Source organism: Tachyglossus aculeatus, unplaced genomic scaffold, assembly GCF_015852505.1.
Source record: "Tachyglossus aculeatus isolate mTacAcu1 unplaced genomic scaffold, mTacAcu1.pri scaffold_211_arrow_ctg1, whole genome shotgun sequence".
Taxonomy (NCBI): domain Eukaryota; kingdom Metazoa; phylum Chordata; class Mammalia; order Monotremata; family Tachyglossidae; genus Tachyglossus; species Tachyglossus aculeatus.
The window spans coordinates 48,331-59,816 of record NW_024044927.1 but is presented as its reverse complement, the minus strand read 5'-3'; the positions used below and the strand labels follow the sequence as shown (position 1 = coordinate 59,816).

Sequence of the window (11,486 nt, the reverse complement as noted above, 5' to 3'; positions counted from 1 at the left end):
TAAGAGGATATTCTGGTGACCCTGCAAAGGAAAAACAACGTGGCCTAGTGGATGGAGAATGGGTTAGGGAGTCTGAAGGAGCTGGGTTCTAGTTCCAGCACAGCCACGTGTCTGCTGGGTGACCTTGGGCAAATAACTTAACTTGCCTGTGTCGCAGTTACTTCATCCGTAAAATGAGGCTTAAGACTGTGGGCCCCATGTGAAGCATGGGCCGCGTCCAAACCTGATTACCTCGTATCTGGTCCTGCACTTAGAACGGGGCCCGGCAAATATCATAAAGAACCAAAACGACAACAGCAACCAAAAAATACCCTTCACCGGGAATCAATTCTGTCCCGAATGGGAGGTTGAGTGCTGACTGAAGGCACCGCGTTGCCGCAGAAGCCAGCTGTCCCGATAGGCTCCCCTAGCTTCCTTCAGGTGCCCCCCGCCCTCACCCGCCCTGCAAAACCTACCGCAGCCGCCGCCGCCGACACGAAGCCAGCCGAACCCACCCCTCGTCACGTGAGGAGATCAATCACGAAAGCAGGGGCAGTCTCTCCGCGGCTCAGAGCGCCAGGATTTCTGGGAATTGTAGTTCCTCGGCAGCTCCCGCAGACGGCTGCTTCGGCACGGTGAACTACCACTCCCATCCTGCCCTGCGGTTGCGTGGGCGGCGGGGCGGCCGAAGACGCGGGAGGTGGCTGAGGAGGCGGGGGAGAGTAGGTGTTCTGGCTGCGTTTAGGTAAGCTGAGGGGAGACCCGGCTTTTCTTTTCCACATTAAGAGTGGGCGTCAGGCGTTCAGGGCGCGGGACCCCGGGCGGAGGGAGAATTTTCGTCGTTTGTCCTCCTCCTCCTCCTCCTCCTCCTCCTCCCTCTCCCTCTCCCTCTCCCTCTCCCTCTCCCTGTAGCGGCGCGGGAGAAGTCCAGGCGCGGTCGGCGTGCGGATCCCTCCGCCTCTCCAGGTCCCGGGCCCGTCTCTGAGCTGGGGATTGCGGTGCCCGGTGTCGTCGCCCCTCCTTAAATCACTCAGAACCCGGTCGCTTCTGCTGCCCGCTGCCTTGTGCTGGCTGCCAGGACTCTAAAGGGTCCGGCTCTGGCGCCTCCGCCGCGCACGTTGTCGTGAATATGATGATGATAGCATTTATTAAGCGCTTACTATGTGCAAAGCACTGTTCTAAGCGCTGGGGAGGTTACGAGGTGATCAGGTTGTCCCATGGGGGCGCACAGTCTTCATCCCCATTCTCCAGATGAGGTAACTGAGGCCCAGAGAAGTGAAGTGACTTGCCCAAAGTCACACAGCTGACAAGTGGCGGAGCCGGGATCTGAACCCAGGACCTCTGACTCCAAAGCCCGGGCTCTTTCCACTGAGCCACGCTGCTTCTCCCTCTCTTTTTTTGGACGGCATTTGTTAAGTGCTCACTCCTTAAATCACTCAGAACCCGGTTGTTTCTGCTGCCCGCTGCTTTGTGCTGGCTGCTAAGACTATAAAGGGTCCGGCTGTGGCGCCTCCGCCGCTCACGTTGTCGTGAATATGCTGGGCAAATAGCGATCTGCAAGGGCTCTCAGTTCATCCCATGGGGGAGGTTTCCGTGTTCGCTCGCAGTTGGATTATCGCGGTAAAATGCAGCACACTAGCATACCGGCCCGTTGAAGACCCTGCCGAAAGCCGATCTGTGCTAACAAAATGGCTCTACTTAACTGCAGGATAACTTTATCATTTATCAAAGTTATCATTCCCCACTGTTCCAGCAGACTCTGAGAGCCTTGAAGGCAGAAACTGGGTCTTTTACTCGTATGTTTTTCAAAGGCTAGATTCAGTGCCCTACTAGATTATAAACGCCTTGAGATCAAAGATTATATCTTGTATCTCTCCCAATGCCCTGCCACCACGCAGTCAGGCTAAATACTGTTTGAGATGGTGAATGCCCATTATTTTGTAGTCCAAATTCTCTGGTGAGGTAGAGGAACCTGGGGCAGTTATTATTACTGTCATCATTAACCCACGTTCAGCATGAATGTGAGCACTGAGGCAGAATTTTGGTCTGGACGAGACCCTTGATCTACACAGTTTACTGTAAGGCTATCTTCATTCACACATTTTCTCTTGTCCCCCGCTCAGGACTGCACGTAGCCTAAGGTCGCCTGCTTGTGGCGATATTCGTCTGTATCGATCAGTCATATTTATTGAGCCCTTACTGTGTGTAGAGTGCTTGGGAGAGAGTTGGTAGACACGTTACATGCCCACAATTAGCTGACGGTCTAGAGGCGGGGGACACGCAGACATTAATCTAAATAAAAGATGGATATGTACGTAAGTGCTGTGGGGCTGAGAGTGAAGTGACTGAAAGGTGCAAATCTAAGTGCACCCTGTTGCTCTGGAATGCTTTCCTACACTCTCAAGAGGAAAGAACTTAAAGCTGGTTTTCGGGAACCAATTGTATGCCAAGTCAGAGGACTGCCTATACTAAGATTGGCCCAATGAAACATTACTGAGCTGGGTGAATAAGCAGCAAGCTAAAGCAAAATGAATTACTCAGAAATGATCAATTATTATTTAACTACCTTCTAAGTGTGGAACCCCTACAAGAAGGAAAGGAAGCAACACCATCTCAAAGGAACAGGTAGCCAGATAGAGTCCTTTTCAGTGTACTAAATGCTATCACAAAAGTGATGTACTCTTAGAGTGCTAAGAAAATACACACAGTTCTGTAAAAGCCCGTGCAGGTAGGGAACAGATATCCAACAATAAGCATCTGCCAGGATTGAGCGCCAGTTGTTGGCAGTCAAGGGGAAAAGTAGTGCAATGCATTTTCTCCTGAACATGAGGTTCTTAAAGAACACAACTCACGTTACAGAACTGACTGTATTTAGGTAGTAAGCCACAGGAAAATGACCCAGAAGCAGGAATTTGTATTTTTGTACCCCCGATAATAATGATGGTATTTGTTAAGTGCTTTCTAGGTGCTAAGCACTGGGGTAGATCCAAGGTTATCAGGTTGTCCCACGTGGGGCTCACAGTCTTAATCCCCATTTTACAGATGAGGTAACCGAGGTACAGAGAATTAAGTGACCCTTGCCTCCTTTGAGAGGCTCAGCCTGCCACTGGCAGCAGGCTGCTTCATTTTATTCATTCTTCATTCAATCATTTATTGAGTGCTTACTGTGTGGAAAGCATTGTACCTAGGGCTAGGGAAAGTACAAGACAACAAACAGTGACAATCCCTGCCCACTGTGAGCTTACATTCTAGAAGCAGGGGAGACAGACATCAATACAAATAAATAAAATTACAGACATGTACATAAGTACTGTGGGGAAGGGAAGAGGGAGGGAAAAGCAAAGGGAGCAAGTGGGCGATGCAGAAAGGAGTGGGAGATGAGCCCCAACTAGCCACTAGGCAATGTGCCGAGTGGCTAGGGCATGGGCGTGGGAGTCGGAAGGACCTGGGTTCTATTCCCAGCTCTGCCACTTGTCTGCTGTGACTTTGGACATGTCACTTAACTTCTCTGGGCTTCAGTTACCTCATCTGTGAAATGGGGATTAAGACTGAGCCCCATGTGGGGCATGGACATGTCCAATCGTATTAATTTGTATATACCTCAGCACTTAGTACAGTACCTGGCAAGTAGTAAGCGCTTAGCAGATACCATATGAAAAAATACATTGGCTTCAGCTTGCTACTCATTCACCCAACACAGTGATGTTTGACTGGGCCGTTCGTAGTACATGTAGTCCTCCAACTTAGAATACCGCTTATTCCTGAAGATTTGCCAAAGTTGAGGTACAGATGGGAACCAATGTTCTAAATGAAGGATTGGTTCCAGAACCAAGATCAGATGCCCCATTTTCATTCATTCATCAATCGTATTTATTGAGCGCTTACTGTGTGCAGGGCACTGTACTAAGCGCTTGGGAAGTCCAAGTCGGCAACATATAGAGACGGTCCCTACCCAACAACGGGCTCACAGTCTAGAAGGGAGACAGACAACAGAAGAAAACATGTATACGGGTGTTAAAATAATCAGAGCAAATAGAATTAAAGTTATATGCACATCATTAACAAAATAGAGTAGTAAATATGTACAAGTAAAATAAATAGAGTAATAAATCTGTGCAAACATTGAAACAGGTGCCGTGGGGAGGGGAAGGAGGTAGGGTGGTGGGGGATGGGGAGGAGGAGAGGAGAAAGGGGGCTCAGTCTGGGAAGGCCTTCTGGAGGAGGTGAGCTCTCAGCAGGGCTTTGAAGGGAGGAAGAGAGCTAGCTTGGTGGATGTGTGAAGGGAGGGCATTCCAGGCCAGGGGAAGGACGTGGGCCAGGGGTCGACAGCGGGACAGGCGAGAACAAGGTACAGTGAGGAGGTTAGCGGCAGAGGAGCGGAGGGTGCGGGCTGGGCTGTAGAAGGAGAGAAGGGAGGTGAGGTAGGAAGGGGTGAGATGATGGAGAGCCTTGAGGCTGAAAGTGAGGAGGTTTTGCTTGATTCGAAGGTTTAACAGGCAACCACCGGAAATTTTTGAGGAGGGGGTAACATGCCCAGAGCGTTTCTGTACAAAGGTAATCCGGGCAGCAGAGTGAAGTATAGACTGAAGTGGGGAGAGACAGGAGGATGGGAGATCAGAGAGGAGGCCGATGCAGTAATCCAGTCAGGATAGGATGAGAGATTGAACCAGCAAGGTCACGGTCTGGATGGAGAGGAAAAGGCGGATCTTGGCGACGTTGTGGAGGTGAGACCGGCAGGTTTTGGTGAAGGACTGGATGTGTGGGGTGAACGAGAGAGCGGAGTCGAGGGTGACGCCAAGGTTGCGGGCTTGTGAGATGGGAAAGATGGTAGTGCCGTCGATAGTGTAGCCATGTTTTATATTGGGTCCGAGAGGTTCCATGGTAGCATAGCTGGCTTTAGCTTCATCGGAAGTAAAAGGGATGTGTGACTTCTTGGTGATTCCAGCTTGAGTTCAAGTAGCCTCCTTCAGAACACCTCTCTTCTCCACCCCCCGCCACGACTCTCCTGTTCCACCCACCCCATTTCCACTTAAAATTGCTTCTCGTTTGTAATCAATCAGTAGATTAATCATGTTTATTGAGTGCTTACCATGTGCAGAGCACTGTACTGAGTGCTTGGTAGAATACGCTATAACAGAACTGGTAGACACATTCCCTGCCCACAGTGAGCTTACAGTCTTCCCAAGCATTTAGGACAACACTCTGCATACCTTAAGCACTGAATAAATGCACCTATGTGATAGAAATATTGGATGTAAATTTAGGAATAGACGTGCCAATCAGTTGTATTTATGTGCTAATTTTTAATGGTACTTGTCAAGTACTTACTTTGTGCCAAGCACTGTACTAAGCATGTAGGAAGAAACAAGGTTGGACACTGTCTCTGTCCCACATTGGGGCTCACACTCTTTAAAAGTAGGAGGGAGTAGGATTTAGGATTTAATCCCTATTTTCCAGATGAGGAAACTGAGGCACAGAGAAGTCGTGATTTGCCCAAGGTCACACAGCACACATGTGGCAGAGTTAGGAATAAAACCCATGTCCTCTTGACTCCCAGGCCTGTGCTCTTTACAGTAGACTATGTGCTCAAATGTATTGAGTGCTTACTGTTTGCAGAGCACTGTAATATGCACTTGGGAGAGTCCAGTACAACAGAGTTGGTACACATGTTCCCTGTCCACAATAAGCTTACATTCATCTTAACCTGTAATGTCTTAAAAGTTGAGGACTGTCAGTATAAAGGCAAACATGTTATGTTTTTCCTGTTGTTTTTTCTTTTACCTCAGGAAACGATTTGGGGTAGGCAGCAGCCTCTCGGTTTCTCATAGCTTTTAAAAACCGTTTTAAAACTGGGGGGTAGTCACACGCTGGTAGGGCCAAAGAAGGTTTTTTTTGTAATTCTGAACTGGAGACAGTGGTAGCTTTCATTAACCCTAGACTGGATTTTGTGTCTACCAAAGGGGAGGTATGTGAATTAATTCAGGTGGAATGAGAAGCAGCGTGGCTCAGTGGAAAGAGCCCGGGCTTTGGAGTCAGAGGTCATGGGTTCAAATCCCGGCTCCACCAAGTGTCAGCTGTGTGACTTTGGGCAAGTCACTTAACTTCTCTGTGCCTGTTACCTCATCTGCAAAATGGGGATGAAGACCGTGAGCCCCCAGTGGGACAACCTGATCACCTTGTAACTTCCCCAGTGCTTAGAACAGTGCTTTGCACGTAGTAAGCGCTTAATAAATGCCATTATTATTATTATTATTAAAAACAGAGTTCACTGTTTACTTGGCTGTAATCACTCTCTGCTTATATCTGCTGAAAAGGATGTGCATTTGTTACTTCACTGTACTTTGTAAAAGTGAAATGCTAATCTTAAATTATTGTTATTATTGTAATTGAATAGCAATTCTGCAAGGATTGAGGCATGGTAGTTTTTTTTGAGCAGCATTTCTATAAATTCACACTTTTAAGTGGGTTACGTATTGGGTTGTTAAATATATATATTCATGGATTTTGAGTTTTTCAGCTATAGGCAAATGCAGTGATTCCAGTCACCATAAGTGTTGATAATGTTGCTGGTTTATTAAACTCCTATCCTTACTTTACAAAATGGATATAGCAACAAGAATGTTTAAAAAAACAAGAGCTAGTCCTTAAATTTACTGGTTTTAAACCTCAGTTTAAATGGGGATTTTTGCTTGCATAAATCTCTCCCTATAAATTTCATTTTCTGAATATCCAGTAAGTGCAGTAAAAACAAAGTAGTAGCTCGTGAACATTTTCTAGTGACGTGTTGGATGACCATATTTTTGGTATTTAGTTAAAACTTGGTCTACCAAGGTAGCTACTAGATTAAATATACTTTTAGTCCTAAATGTTAACAGGCACACAGACAGACTGATACAGGGAAGTAGACGAGCACACACCCATGGACCCAGGAAACTAGATATGCAGACTGTGTGTGTGTGTGTGTGTGTGTGCGCGTGTCCGTGTCCCCACTCTCCCATGCATGTAGGCCTTTTGACCCTCGCACGTACACACTCACTGTCCCTGGGATGTGACCCCCTTACGCATCCAGGGCAAGCAGATGCACATTGATCCTGAGAGGTAAAAATAATAATTGTGGTTTTTATTAAGTGCTTACTATGCACTTAAGTAATAGTAAGTGCCAAGCACTGTACTAAGTGCTGGGGTGGATACAAGCAGATCAGGTTACATACAGTCTGTGTCTCACGTGGGGCTCACAGACTTAATCCCCATTTTACAAATGAGGTAATGGAGGAACCGAGAAGTGAAGTGACTTACCCAAGGTTACACAGCAGAGATGTGGCGGACCCGGGATGAGAATCCATGACATTCTGATTCCAGGGCCCATGCTCGATCCAGTACGCCATGCTCCTTCTCATGTAGACACATGTACACAGACATGTATGCCCACCAGAGAAGTAGGGGGCGTGCCTGTGCGTGCATGTGCATGGTGCGCGCACACACACACACACTGCGACATCCTCACAGACCTCACTGTCTCCAGTCTGAACCCTCTTGTCCACATTTCACTTGGCTGCCCAGGTCATTTTTTCATTTAATAGTATTTGAGTGCTTACTCTGTGCAGGATATTTTACTAACTACTTGATGGGGTAGAAGAGAGACGGGATCCCTACTCTCACGGAGCTGATAATTGTGCTGGTGAGACAGACACTGAAATAAATTACTGATAGGAAGAAGCAACTAAGTATAAAGATCAATGCCGGGGGTGGGAGGGATGGGATGAATAAGTGCGTAGAAGGTAGAGACTCACGTGCATAGGTGACATTGAGGAGGTGGTAGTATGGAGGAGTTGGAGGAGATGTGATTTCAGAAGGAATTTTAAGATGGGGAGAGTAGTGGTCTGCTGAATGTGAAGGCAGAGCTACTTCCAGGCACGAGTGGGCATCTTGCAAGAGGTCAGTACCATGGGAGCTGAGGGCGAGGCACAGTATAGAGGATCAAAGTCTCTGGGCTGGGTTGTAGTGGGAGAGGAATGAGGATCAGTAGAGGGAAGAGTACCTTAAAGCTGATGGTCGGGTGTTTCTGTTTGAGGTGGAGAGGGATGGGCCATCATTGGAGGATTTTGAGAAGTGTCATTAATGGTATTTGGTTGTTTATTGTGAAGTGAGGAGACGTGCTGAGTGATATTTATGAAAAATAAGGACAACAGAGAGAAGTGTGAACTAGAGGAGAGATGCAGGAATGCAAGAGGCTGATGCAATAGTTGAGTTGGAATTTGAAAAGTTCTTGGACCAGCATGGTGGCAGTTTGGATGAAGAGGAAGGGGAGGATTCTGGAGATGTGAAGGAAAAAACCAAAAAACTGACGGGATTTGGTGACTGGTTTCATATGCAGGTTGACAGAGAGGATATGTCCAACCCGATTATCTTGTACCTACCCCAGTGGACAGTACAGTGTCTGGCACATAGTGAGCACTTAACAAATACCATATTTCAAAAAAAAAAACCAAGGATAATGCTGAGATTGCAGTCTTGAGACAGGGAGAATGGTTGCTTCAGTAGTGATTCAATTCATTCAATCGTATTTATTTTTGTTAATGGCATTTATTAAGCACTTACTATGTGCAAAGCACTGTTCTAAGCGCTGAGGAGGTTACAGGGTGATCAGGTTGTCCCATGGGGGGGCTCACAGTCTTAATCCCCATTTTACAGATGAGGTAACTGAGGTCCAGAGAAGTTAAGTGACTTGCCCAGAGTCACACAGCTGACGATTATTGAGTGCTTACAGTGTGCAGAGCACCGTGCTAAGCGCTTGGGAAGTACAAGTCGGCAGCATATAGAGATGGTCCCTACCCAACAGTGGGCTCACAGTCTAGAAGGGGGAGAAAGACAACAAAACAAAACATGTAGACAGGTGTCAAAACCATCAGAATAAATAGAATTATAGCTATAGGCACATCATTAAAAAAATAAATAGAATGGTAAATATGTACAAGTAAAATAGAGTAATAAATCTGTACAAATATATACAAGTGCTGTGGGGAGGGGAAGGAGGTAGGGCAGGGGGGCGATGGGGAGGAGGAGAAGGAAAAGGGGGCTCAGTCTGGGAAGGCCCCCTGGAGGAAGTGAGCTCTCAGTAGGGCTTTGAAGGAAGGAAGAGAGCTCGTTTGGAGGATGTGTGGAGGGAGGGCATTCCAGGCCAGGGGAAGGACGTGGGCCGGGGGTCGACGGCGGGACAGGCGAGAACGAGGCACAGTGAGGAGGTTAGCAGCAGAAGAGTGGAGGGTGTGGGCTGGGTTGTAGAAGGAGAGAAGGGAGGTGAGGTAGGAGGGGGCGAGGTGATGGACAGCCTTGAAGCCGAGAGTGAGGAGTCTTTGCTTGATTCGTAGGTTGACCGGCAACCACTGGAGATTTTTGAGGAGGGGAGTGACATGCCCAGAGCATTTCTGTACAAAGATAATCCGGGCAGCAGAGTGAAGTATAGACTGAAGCAAAGAGAGACAGGAGGATGGGAGATCAGAGAGGAGGCTAATGAAGTAATCCAGTCGGGATAGGAAGAGAGATTGAACCAGCAAGGTAGCGGTTTGGATGGAGAGGAAGGGGCGGATCTTGGCGAGGTGAGACCTGCTGCAGGTTTTGGTGATGGATGGATGTCAAATGCAAATTTGTGGATGGGGAGAGGGGACAGTATAATTGCATAGTTGTTTCAAATATACCACCAACTAGTGACAAACCAATTCAGGAGCCAATTTTCAAATCTTGATTGCAGCTTGCCCTAGAGAAATCTACCTCCACCCACTCTGTTACACTCTCCTCTCCCAGGATGGGGCCCCAGGGAGACAGAAAGCTTTTCCAGCACCTTCCAGCTAATGCAGGATGGGTTTGTCACAAATTCAGTGACACTTTCCCTGCTCACCAGGGTCTTTCCAGAGCAAGATTAGTGTCACCCAGACAACTAACTCTTTGATGGGACTTCTGGGGGTGAAATCTAGCACCAGTAGGGTGCGGTGCAATAAGGATCCTTTTTGTAGGGCTTCTCAGGAGCTGTATGTTGTGGGAATGACCTAGAAATGCTCTTGTGTTGGAAACTTGCAGATCCCGGGCTTGTCAGAGAGATTGGGTGAGCCTGAGGCCTTGTGAACTATTGTTGCCTGTCTGCTGACAGTGCGCAGTAGTCTCTGATTTTTGAAGAGCAAAGGCCATTACACCTGTTGACTTGTTTTGTTTTATTGTCTGTCTCCCCCTTCTAGACCGTGAGCCCATTGTTGGGTAGGGACCGTCTCTATAAGTTGCCGATTTGTACTTCCCAAGCGCTTAGTACATTGCTCTGCACACAGTAAGCGCTCAATAAATGCGATTGACTAAATACGATTGATTAAATCGAATGTGTGGGGTGAGTGAGAGAGTGAAGTTGAGGATGACACCAAGGTTGTGGGCTTGTGAGATGGGAAGGATGATAGTGCTCTGGGGGGCGCCGAGGAGAGGTTCCCCTCCCACTCCCCAGGTCTCCCTTGACCCACTCCGGGGCCGCCCCCCTGCCCCCCTACGGTGATAGCTTTATGGCTGTGGATCACAAGAGGAGGGGGAGCAGGAGGGGTTTATAGACAGGCGGCCATAAAGCCTGGAGCTATTCCATGCCCAGGGGGAGGGGGGAACCCAGGTGTCCAGCACTGAGGGCGAGCCCGTCCCTCTGCCCGCAGCTCCCAGCCCCTGAGCCCGGGCCTCCTGAGGTTAATGCTTGGGGACCCGGGTCTGGTTTGGGGGTGCGGAGGGTTAAAAGGAGGAGGATTCTGGGGGCGCAGTCTGTGGGATCAGTGGGGTCAGGACTGTGGGGTGAGGGGCTGATCTGGCTTGGCGCCTGGGAGCCCGGAGGAGGGGGGGGCAACACCTCCCGACCCCTTACATTAAAGTCTCCGTTTCCCACCGTCCCCTCCCCACTCCCCTGGTGTTCGCCCAGGCTATCCTGCGCCCCTTCCGCCACCCCCACAGTCACACGGGGTGACACCCACGGTCACACTCTCCCAGCCCTCTCCGACTCTTTTGCACACCCAGAATCCCCGGGGCTGTCTGCCTTTTACACACACACACACACACACACACACACACACACACACACACACACACACACACACACACACACACACACACACACACACACACACACACACACACACACACACACACACACCCTCCCCCCAAATCACGCACCTCAACTCTGGCTCTTACACTCTCATATGCCCGTTGTTGGGTAGGGACCGTCTTTGTTCCCGATTTGTACTTTCCAAGCACTTAGCGCAGTGCTCTGCACACAGTAAGCACTCAATAAATACAATTGAATGAATGAATAGTGCCATCTACAGTGTTGGGAAACTCAGGGAGAGGAAAAGAGTTTGGGAGGGAAGATGAGGAGTGCTGTATTGGTTTTGTTAAGTTTAGGGTGTTGGTGGGACATCCAAATAGAGATGTCTTGAAAGCAGGAAGAAATGCCAGGTTGCAGAGAAGGAGCGAGGTCAGAGCTGGAGTGGTAG

At 48.5% G+C, this 11,486-nt stretch overlaps 1 protein-coding gene across 1 annotated transcript in view; it reads left to right on the top strand.

The window, feature by feature from the left end:
• Positions 1 to 659: 659 nt before the first annotated feature.
• Positions 660 to 11,486, top strand: part of LOC119923646 (probable inactive tRNA-specific adenosine deaminase-like protein 3) — a 40,738-nt gene continuing 29,911 nt past the window's right edge. The window contains exon 1 of the mRNA XM_038742976.1: positions 660 to 724. The gene's annotated coding sequence lies outside the window, so the exon portion shown is untranslated. The remainder of the gene's footprint in view (positions 725 to 11,486) is intronic.